This window comes from Carlito syrichta, unplaced genomic scaffold (genome assembly GCF_000164805.1).
Source record: "Carlito syrichta isolate Samal-C Ts95f unplaced genomic scaffold, Tarsius_syrichta-2.0.1 Scaffold303335, whole genome shotgun sequence".
Taxonomy (NCBI): Eukaryota; Metazoa; Chordata; class Mammalia; order Primates; family Tarsiidae; genus Carlito; species Carlito syrichta.
The window spans coordinates 62,578-74,549 of record NW_007247431.1 but is presented as its reverse complement, the minus strand read 5'-3'; positions in this window follow the sequence as shown (position 1 = coordinate 74,549).

Below are 11,972 nucleotides of genomic sequence, written 5' to 3'. Positions count from 1 at the left end.
GGTTGCACTAGTTTACATTCCCACCAACAGTGTAGAAGTGTTCCCTTTTCCCCACACCCTCTCCAGCAGCTGTTATTTTTTGAGTTGTTTATAATTGCCATTCTGACTGGAGTTAGGTGGTATCTCAGTGTGGTTTTGATTTGCATCTCCCTGATGATTAGTGAGGTTGAGCATTTCTTCATGTGTTTGTTGGCTGCTCAGATGTCTTCTTTTACCTTCCATATGACCCTGCAATCCCCCTACTGGGAATATACCCTGAAGAACACAAATCACTCTATAAAAAAGATACATGCACATGTATGTTTATCGCAGCGTGTTCACAATAGCAAGAACCTGGAAACAACCATGCTGCCCATCAAAAGAGGACTGGATTAAAAAATGTGGTACATATACACGATGGAATACTACGCAGCCATAAAAAAGAACAAAATCATGAATTTCGCAGCAACCTCGATGGAACTAGAGTCTATAATACTGGGCGACCTCTCACAGAAACAAAGATCCGAATATCACATGTTCTCACTCATATAATGGACCTTGAATATCCAATGTAATACTATAAGAAAATGAATGACGGTACTGGGAAACTATGGGGGGGGGATGGGATTAACGGTACAAACTAGTTTCATTATTTTTGTAGAATTCTGACCCTTTTCTGGCTCTAATACTACTCATATTATTCTGAAACATAACAACATGATAACATGCCTCACTTCTGGGGTATTACCACATCCACAGCACTCTGCACATCATAAGATAAAAACTCCACTCCACAAACCCAGAGGGTGGATTTGAATCCAGGTCAGTCTGGGAAAAGTTTGTATGACATTCTGGCAAGGTACAACGTCTTCTGCCAAGAACAGCTAGGCTTATAGCATTATGTTTCTCTACCCACTCCTCCCTCTTTCTTCCTCACCATGAAGTTAATGTTTTAAAAAACCTGTAAGACACAGAGCAAGATCTGTGCTAGAGAATTAAGGGGGGAAGTGTGGAGTGTGTGTGTATGTGCATGTGTGAGAGAGAAGGATGGGTGACACAGTGCCCGTCTTTTAGGAGTCACCCACTAAAGTAGGAACCTCATCTCTTCAACTGAATTATAAACTCATTTAGGGCAGGGTGAGGACTAATTTATTTATGTTGGTCTTCTTCACAAACATTCAATAAATATCCACTGAAAGAATAAGTAAGTAAATATAATATTCACTGCCATTTATGAATTTAGAGTTTAGATTTTCATAATTACAATTCATATTCCAACTTTTTTTGGGGGAAGTCTTGTCTCTTTTTCTTTACCAATACATAATTGTACACATTTATGAGGTATGTGTGATATTCTGATACATGTTTATAGTATGTAATAATCAAATCAGGATATTTAGGATATCCATCATCTCAAACATTTATCATTTCTTTGTGCTGAAAACATTTCAAATCTTCTCTTCTAGCTACCTGAATTATTAATATACAATAAATTGTTGATAGCTGTAGTCACCCTACTGTATTAGCAAACACTAGACTTTATTCCTCTGTGTTGTTTTTTTTTGTTTGTTTGTTTGTTTGGTTTTTTTGAGTTGGAGTCTCACTCTGTCGCCCAGACTGGAGAGCAGTGGCCGCTCCTGGCCACTGCAGCCTCAACCTGCTGGGTTCCGCGATCCTTCTGCCTCAGCCTTCCAAGTAGCTGGAACTACAGGCACACGGTACCATGCCCAGCTGATTTTTGATTTATTGTAGAGATGAGGTCTCACCAAGTTGCCCAGGCGGGTCTCAAACCTGCGGGCTCAGGCAATCCACTCACCTCAGCCTCCCAAAGGCGCGGGATTACAGGCTGAGCCACTGAGCCTGGCTTCTGTTTATTTGTACCCATTAACCATGCTCTCTTCATCTGCCTCCTTCCTCTGCCTCACCTTACAGTCTCTGGGAACCATCGATTCTACTCTCCACCTCTGTAAGATCAACATTTTTAGCTCCCACGTGTGATATTTGACTTTCTGTGTCTGCTTATTTCACTTAACATAATGACATTCAGGTCAATCCATGCTGTTTCAAAAGACATTATTTCATTCTTTTTTTTTTTTATAGCTGAATAGTACACCATTGTGCATAATACCACATTTTCTTTATCTATTCATCCTTTGTTGAACACTTAGGTTGATCTTGTAGTTTGCTTATTATAAGCAAGAGGTTGCAGTTATCTCTTTGCCATACTGATTTCCTTTTCTTTCGATAAATCTCCAGTAAGACTGCTGGATCATATTATAGTTCAATTTTTATTTTTCTGAGAAACTTTCATACTGTTTTCCATAATAGTTGTACTAATTTGCATTCTCACAGTATATAAGAGTTCCCCTTTTTCCACATCTTTGCCAGCATTTGTTTATTTTTGGTCTTTTTGATAATAGCCATTCTAGCAAGGATAAAATAACATCTTATGGTTTTGATGTGGATTTCTCTAAGGACTGGGGAGGTTGAGTATTTTTTCATAAACCTGTCTGTATGTCTTCTTTTGAGAAATGACTATCAGATTCTTTACTCACTTTTTACATGGGGTTTTTTGTAGGGTTTTTGTTTGTTCATTTATTTTTGCTGCTGTTTGTGCTCCTTGTATATTCTGGTTATTAGTCATCTGTCAGACAAATAGTTTGCATATATTTTTTCCCATTCTACGGGATGCTTCATCCTTGTCTTGCTCCATACAGTTTTGTCCTTCATTCAGTTGATGTGATGTATCACATTTATTGATTTAAGTATGTTGAACTATCCTTACATCCCATTTGATTATGCTGCATTATCTTTGTGATGTGCTGTTAGATTCAAGTTTCTAGTATATTACTGAGGATTTCTGCATCCATGTCCATCAGGGAATCTGAACTGTAGTTTTGCATTCTTGTCTGGTTTTGGTATCAAGATAATATTGACTTCAAAAAATGAGTTAGGAAGAATACCTCCCTCTTCAATTTTCTGAAATATGTTGCGAGGAACTAGTGTTAGTTCTTTTTTATAAATTTGTTAAAATTCAGCTGTAAAGCCAGTCCTGGGCTTTTATTTGTTGGGAGACTTTTTATTACTGATTCAATCTTGTTACTTGTTATTGGCCTGTTCAGGTTTTATACTTTATCTTGGGTCAATCTTGGTAGGTTGTATATGTACAGAAATTTATCTATTACTTCTAAGTTTTCCCATTTTGTTAAGTGTATAGTTGTTCACAATAGTCTCTAATGATCCTTGGAATTTCTGTGTTATCAGTTGATGTCGCCTTTTTGAATTTATTTATTTGGGTCCTTTGTTAGTCTAACCAGCAGTTTATCAATTATGTTTACCTTTTCAGAAAACCAACTTTTTGTTTCATTTATATTTTGTGCCTTTATTTTAGATCTATTTTGTTTATTTCTGCTTTGACCTTTATTATTTCTGTCCTTCTACTAATTTGGGGTTTGGTTTGTTCTTGCTTTTGTAGTTCCTTGATGTCCATCATTAGGTTGTTTGAAATATCTCTAATTTTTGATGTAGGCATTTACTGTTCTCTAGGTTTAATAATATTTGCTATATATATCTGGGTGCTCCAGTGTTGGGTGTATGTATACTCACAACTGTTACAATTCTTGCTGTATTTGATCCCTTTATCATTTTATAATGACCTTCTTTGTCACTTGTTTTTTTGACTTAAAGTTTATTTTGGCTGATATAAGTATAGCTACTCCTGCATGTTTTTGGTTTTTGTATACCTGGAATATCTTTCTCCATGTGTGTCTACAAGTGAAGTGAGTTTCTTATAGGGAGCATATAGTTGGGCCTTATTTTTATATCCAGTTAGTCTGTATCGTTTAATTGGAGAATTTAAACCGTTTTTTTTTTCTTTTTGTACTTTGAATATATTATCTGTTCTCTCCTGGTCTGTAAGAGTTTTGCTGAAAAATCTGCTGTGAGTCTGATGAGGATTCCCTTATATATGCCTGGACACTTTTCTGGTTTTTAGAATTTTCTTTTTGTTTTTGACTTTTGACAGTTTGACTATAATGTGCCTTGAAGAAGACCTTCCTGGGTGAATCTATTTGGGGATCTTTGAACTTCCTATATTGGGAATCTCTTGCAAGACTTCAGCTAATAATTTCAGCTGATATTAAATAAGTTTTCAGCTAATATTTCATTAAATACATTTTCTGTGACTCTGCTCATTTCTTCTCTTTCCAAAAATTATAAGCTTGGAATATTTGGTCACTTTATGGTATCCCACATGTTATGTAGGTTTTCTCATTCAATTTTTTTTTCTCTGCCTGTGTTATTTCTAACAACCTGTCTTCAAGTTCAAAAATCCTTCATTCATTGAACTTTTCATTCTAGGTTTTGTTTTTGTTTTTGTTTGGTTCTTGTTTATGCTACCTGTTTGGTAAATTTCTTATCCAGATCATGAATTGTTTTCCAGATATCTTGGTACTGTTTACCTGTGTTCTCTTGTATCTCGCTGAGTTTCTTAATGTCATTATTTTGAATTCTTTTTCAGGCATTTTATAGATTTTCCTTTCTTTGGGAGCTATTCTTGGAGAATTATTGTGGTCCTTTGAAGTTACCATGTTTTCATGCTTCTTATATTCTTATGTTGATAGCTACACATCTTTGCTGGCACTGCTGGGAATGGGGACACCAAGTGGGTTAGTTACTGGGTACCCGGTGGTAGCAGGCTGGGTGTGATGGTCCTTGGGCCCATCGATAGTGTACACAGATGCCAACAGTGGCAAGTATTGATGGGCCAGTCCTCAGGTCTCTAGGTAGTGTGTTTGGGTACTGGTGTGGCCAGCAGGTGGGTTCTCCCACACAACTCCCCCCCCACCCCAGGCAATGTCTGTGACACTAGCAGTCTCAGTAGTCACTCAGGAGTGGGGGAGTGGTACAGACAAGTGCCAGCAGTGGTGATGGCAGGACAGTTCCTAGTAGGTGTGTATGCATGCCAGCGTGCAGGACAGACCTATCCCCAGGCTCCCAGAGGAATGGCAATGGTAATGTACCTGTACCAGAGAGTACCTGTGGGGAATGGAATGGCAATGCTCAGGCCCCTGGATGATGTACATGAGTGCTAACTGCAGTGGGTGGGGTGGGTCACTCTCAGGGTCCCTGAAGCCAAGTACAGGTGCATGCCATCCCTGGCTCTGGAGGGAGTAGGGTTGCTGTCTGTGGCCATGGACTGGGGAGGTGGTTTTTAGGCTCTGGGAGGGGCATACTTTGGATTGTTTTGTCTTGGGCAACCCTCCTTGTGTTGCACCACATGTTCCATGTGATGTAGAAGACTACATCGACTAGAGTGCCGGAAATCTGGCTGCATTGCTGGGTTCAGTCAAGGTCATGATGCTGAAGCCCTATGAGTAGATGTGGGGGGAATGCCAGCAGAGCTCTAGGTATGTAGGGACACAAAGGCTATTGGGACCCAGAGCAGGATATAGTTTAGTAGTGGCTGGGCTCTCAAAATGGCACCATCCTACAGCTGCTGAGGGGTATGAAGGACCCAGTTCAAACTCCTTCTCTGGAACAATGCCATTACCTCGACTTCCTATACTAATCTAAGAGCCTGCAAAGGCCAAGAGGCATTTTTGGGCTAGGACTACAGGAGACCATGGTGGGAACATGTACTGTTAGGGAACCCCTTGCTTACTGTTTCCCCGCAGTGCAGAGTTCATGCTGAATCTGAGCCATTCATGACTAGACCAGATGCTTTACTTCCCCCTCCCACACTTCAGAGATTCCCTGTCCTGTTGGATTCCAATGTTATCTCTCAGAAGCTCTAATCAACATGTAGTTTTCTACTCGCTGTTTTGGTCCTTCTTTGTGGAAGAGGCAAGTGTAGGGTTCCTCTAGCCAGTCATCTTGAAGTCCCACACTCAAAGTCCATTTTCACTGTTTTTCTTGAAATTCACATTAGATGTCAGCTAGATAGCTGACTAGAAATGCCTCGTGCTAGCTTCCCCAACAAGAAAGGACCAGGCAACAAATAAACAGATAAGTGTTGACTGGAACGATCAAGGGAAAATGCAGCAGGGGAATGGAAACACACCTGTGGTGAATGAAAGAACAGGAAGGCAGCTGGCCCGTGCAGCCTATTCTTCCCTGCCTGGATCAAATCCGCCTGGAGTCAGGAAGGAGCTCCCATTGTGGGGAAAAAGTTAGCAGAAAAACCCCACAAGCATCCACTGTAAGTGCAAACAACTGCATCCTTACTACAGGAAAATCCCATAGTCCTTGTAAGCCCTGAGTCCAATATGGAGCAATGCCAGGAATTCATACAGCATGGCACCATCTTGGGAACACAGCCATCTCCGGAGTGCACCCTTTTCTGGGGGTCAGTAGCACTGCAGATCTGCAGAACTGGGGCTCCATTTTCATTCCATAAGCCCACATCAGCGGCTGAAAACCATAAGTCCAGCTACATGGTACCTGGACAAAGGACTGGTATGACTCTGGTCTTGCACAGCAGGGAAACAACCTCCCGGGAAACAACCTCCCATTACTCTCACTTCCTTATGGAAGAACAGTCTGGCATCCCACCCAGGGTGAACCTGCCCTTGAACAGGTCAGACTTTTGCTTGCCCTCTCTCAAGTAGGAGAGGCCACCAAACCTTCAAGCAGCTGACATGCTTCCGAGATGGCAGAATGGCTAATAGCTCATGCCTAGAACCCAAAACAGCCTACAGTGCCCATCCCCTATAGACAAGGCCCTGTGCCCATAAACAGAGTCAAAGAAACAGTTCTGCAGGCTGCCCATGGCTGACATGCCCCCAGGTCAGCTGGGCAAGTATAAACCAGCATCCAAGGGCTAAAAAGTGGGCCACCTCCAGCAGACATGCTCCCAGGCCAGCTGTACAGTTTTGCGCCTAAATCACGGGCCTGAGTAGCAGCCTTGGGGTCCACCATGGCAAATACACCCATAGGCTGGCCAAAACACCCCAGTGGATCATACCCAGTAGACATGCCCCCCAGGTCAGCTGAGCAGCCTTTGCGACTTGGGCCTGAGAAACAATCTTGTGAGTTCCCAAGCAGATATGCCCCATGTTGACCAAGCAGTTTTATATATGCACCTAAGGCCTGAGAAACAGCCCTCAGGGCTACCCCCCAGTAAGCATGTACCCATGCCAGCTGAAAAGACCCATGGGCTGCCCTGGTGGGCATGTCCCCCAGTCTCTTCAATAAACACTGCTGGGAAAACTGAATATCCATACACAGAATAATAAAATGAGCTGCTAACTCCTTGCCCGATACAAAAATAAACTCAAAATGGATCAAAGACTTAAATGAAAGACCCGAAACTATAAAACTACAAGAAGAAAACATAGGGGAAACACTTTAGAACACTGGTCTGGAAACTCAAAAACACAGGCAACAAAAGCAAAGATAAATAAATGGAATTATCTCAAAGTAAGTACCATCTGCATAGTAAAGAAAACAATCAACAGACTGAAAAGACAACCTACAATATGGGGACAATTTTTGTGAACTATTCATACACCAGGGGATTAATATCTAAAATATACAAGGAACTCAAACATCACAATTGCAAAATAAAAAAAAATCAAATTAGAAAATGGCCGAATTTCAAAAGAAGACATACAAATGGCCAGACAAATATATTTTTAAAATATTCAACATAACTAATCATCAGGAAAATACAAATTAAAACCACAATGAAGTATCCTCTCACCCCCATTTTTTATAATGGCAATTATAAAAAAGACCAAAAAAAAAAAAATGCTGGTGAAGATGCACTTACACACTGTTTGTGGAAACGTAAACTAGTATAGCCACTCCGGAGAACAGTACGAACGTTTCTCAAAAAACTAAAGAAAGGAACTACCATATGATCTAACAATCCCATTCCTGGAAATTTATCCAAAGGAAAGGAAATCAATGTATCAAAGAGACATATATGACTAGGCCTCCATGTTTACTGCAGCACTATTCACAATAGCCAAAATACAGAATCAACCTGGGTTTCCAGCAACAAATGAAAGAATAAAGAACATGTGATATACTCACAATGGAATACTACTGAGCCATAAACAACAATGAAATCCTGTCATTCATGGTAACATGTATGGAATTACAGGCCATTATGTTAAGTGAAATAAACCAGGAACAGAACATTAAACACTGCATGTTCTCACACATATGTGGAATTTAAGAAAGAGTTGGTTTCATAAAAAAAAGCAGAGGGGAAGGGAATGAGGGTTTTAAAAACTACCTGTTAGGTACAATGTTTCATTATTTAGGGAATGGGGACGTCAGTATGTAATATGCCCTTGTAACAAACATGCACCTGTACCCACTGAATCTAAAATAAAATAAAGAAAAAAGAAAAGAAGCAAAAAGTAGAATATAAAATACTAGAGGCTGTGAAAGGTAGAGAAACGAGGGTAACAGGGAGAGATTTGTTAATGGATATAAAATCACAGCTAGATAGGAAGAATAAGTTCTAGGGTTCTATAGTGCTGTATGATGGCTATCACTAACAATAATATATCATATAATATCAAATAGTTGGAGAGATACTACATGGTCCCAAAACAAATATATGATAAATGTTTGAGATGATGGATGTGTTAATAACCCTGATCTGATCACTATACATTATATGTTTCCCATCATCACTGTATACAATTATTATATGTTAAATTTTAAAAAATTTAATGGAGAAAAATAAGAATTGAAGAGAAAAAATGAAATTCACAGGGTAGTGAGACAGTGTTCAGGATTCTGGCCATTATACCAGTGTTATTAACGTTTTAATTCCCATGCTTGTGAGTCTTCTCCTCCTCCTTCCCCCATCCACCACCATTTTGATGAACATAAAGTTCTCAAATTATCCCAGAGACTTTCTAAGTTCCTCTTAGTAGAAAGATTGGGGGCAGGGGCAGTGAGGTAGGACAACATGCCCCTTGTCCAGAGAAAATTGACAGTATCTTCCACAGTCGAGAAGATTTTATTGAGTTTTTCTTTCAATAATAGCTGGTGTTACAGAAAAAATTTTATTTTCCCAAAACAGCAATATGATATTGAATACTTTTCTAACTATATCTCCCTCATCCCGTAAGAAACAGTAATACCAAAGAGATGTTAAATTTACTTGTATTTAATTCTCTCTGTAAGTTCATAAAACTGATCATTAATTCACATATGTAAACAATATTAACCACAATTTCATTAAATTGTACCTCTTCATGTCCATTTTTACTGGGCCCTAAGAACTATATAATCTGAATGGTTAGGCTGAATTCCGATATTGTTCTAGGTTAGCTTGACACTGTGCACCTCAAAAGATGTTATCTAAGGCCATAAGACGTGGTGGCTACTCCTGTAATCCTAGCACTTTGGCAGGTTAAGGCAGGAGTATAATTTGGGCCCAGGAGTTCAAGACCAAACTAGGCAACACAGAAAGACCTCACCTGTACAAAAAAATCAAAAATCAAATTTAGCTGAGTGTGGTAGAGCAAATCTGTAGTTCAGCTGCTCAAGAAGCTAGGGTAGAAGTATTACCTGAGCCTAGGAGGTTGAGGTTGCGGTGAGTTGTGATTGTGCCATTGCAGAATCACAATGTGACAGAATGAGATCCTGACACTTTTAGTAGTAAAATTTTTACTAGCAGGTTTTAAGAAATTTTCAACTTTGTTCCTGGGCAAACTGTCGTCTATTAGTTCGAGGTTAATAATATTCACCATGCAGGAGTCCCAACTCTCCCACCCATGAAAACCAGTAATGTAATGCTCGTTGGAATACTGTTAGATTGTATATTAAGTAAGTGTATAAGTAAGGCAGACCTAAAGCACTTCTAGCTGCAAAAATTTAAACTGAGATAATCTCTTGTAGCATAAATGGTATATATCCACTATAACATTTGGATATGGAATCTAGTTATTTAAAATCTACACCTAGATGCGCCATGATTTTCTGGGATATTTAGGATTCTGTTCCCTTTTGATGATCACATGCACAAAATCAACTAGGCAATCAACTTTGTCTTACAGTGAACATTCTCCTACATCCACTATATTAGTAGACAATATTCTCTCATTCTATCTAGAGAAAGAGATAGTCATTGTTTTACAAGAAAGATTATTATTGTATTAGATCTCAATAATTTTCATTTTACACTGAGAGTAGAATTCAATGACTAATTATACTAATATCAAATAGGTGACAACAATTTATTAATATAGAATCAATGATAATCATCATTCAAGAAATTTTAAAATGTTACTTTTGAAAGGTTAAAAAAAAAATCTTTCTTTCTTCTTCTTTTCTTTTTTTCAGTCCGGCTCTCATTCTATCACCCAGGCTGGAGGGCAGTGGCACAATTACAGGCCACCGCAGACTCGACCTCCTGGGCTCAGTCAATCCTTTTGCCTCAGTCTCCCAAGTTAAGTAGCTAGGACTGTACTGTGCCGCCATACCCAGCTAATTTTTTGTTTTTTGTAGAGACGAGCTCTCGCTATGTTGCCTAGGTTGAAAATATCTTTTATTTTTTTCATTTTCAATCTCTCCTATCTAACATAATATTTTAAAGCAGCAAGACCACATCAGGTACTTAAGCACTGGGTCTGGCATATAATTAGTAACTGCTTAAGTGAAAGAAAAAAAAAGTTCTGTTAAAAACCATCTAGAGTGTCTACACACTAAAGTGCTGCAAAATAGACAATATATACATTATATTAAAAATATTCAGCCATTTCATTATGTAAGAAAGAAAACAGAATTGTCACTTCTGGTGACTGGATAAACTTTTGGAGGTGGTGCTATACTAGCTGTCATACCAGTGACATACTGAAATATAAACATTCATATACCACCTGCTTTAATTATAAAGTCATTCTTGCTAAGTATTTCAAGAAAATTAATTTGGAACTGACTCAAGTATACCAGAATATGATATCATGGTATTTTGTATTATAAGCCCTTGGAACATGCAAACAGGGTCAAAGAACATACAAAGGTCTCAAATACTACTGCTAACAATTTTGACAACTTGTAAAAAGTGCTTTTCTTAACAGAATGGCTGGACTGTCTGAAATTGGAAGGTGAGCTTAAAAGATCTAAACAGTGTAGGGTAGTAGTTCTCAAGCTTTTTGGTCTATGGAACCTTTTATACTTTAAATAATTATTGAAGAACCCAATGTTCACATAGGTTATATCTTTCAATATTTACCAAATTAAAAAACATCCTCAGCAAGAGAAAAAAAGCAGGAGAATCACACTTCCAGGCTTTACACTTTATTATAAGCTTACAATAATCAAAACAGCCTGGTATTGGTGCAAGAATAGGCATATATACCAATAGAAAAGGATAGAGATTCCAGAAGAAAAACATCAATTCCTCAACCAACTCATCTTTGACAAAGACTCCACCATCAACCACTGGGGAGAGGAGAGCCTATTCAATAAATGGTTCTGGGAAAACTAGCTGACCACATGCAGAAGATTAAAACAAGACCCTTACCTATCACCATACACAAAAATCAACTCTAAATGGATCAAAGACCTAAACATAAAATCTCAAACTATAAGAACCTTAGAAAATGCAGGAAACACCCTTATAGAAATTGGAACTGGCAACCAATTCCTGATCAAAACCCCAAATGCTCATGTCATAAGAGATAAGATAGACAAGTGGGACCTCATCAAACTGACAAGCTTCTGCAAAGCAAAAGAAACTATCAAGAGAGTGGAGAGACAGCCCACAGAATGGGAAAAAATACGTGCCAACTGGATATCTGACAAAGGCCTAACATCCAGTATCTACAAGGAACTCAAACATGCTGAAGAGAAAAAAACAAATATCCCTATTAAGAAGTGGGCAAAAGATATGAATAGATACTTCTCAAAAGAAGACATATGAGCAGCCAACAGACACATGAAAAAGTGCTCAGCCTCACTCATCATCAAGTAAATGCAAATTAAAACCACACTAAGATACCACCTAATTCCAGCCAGGCTGGCCA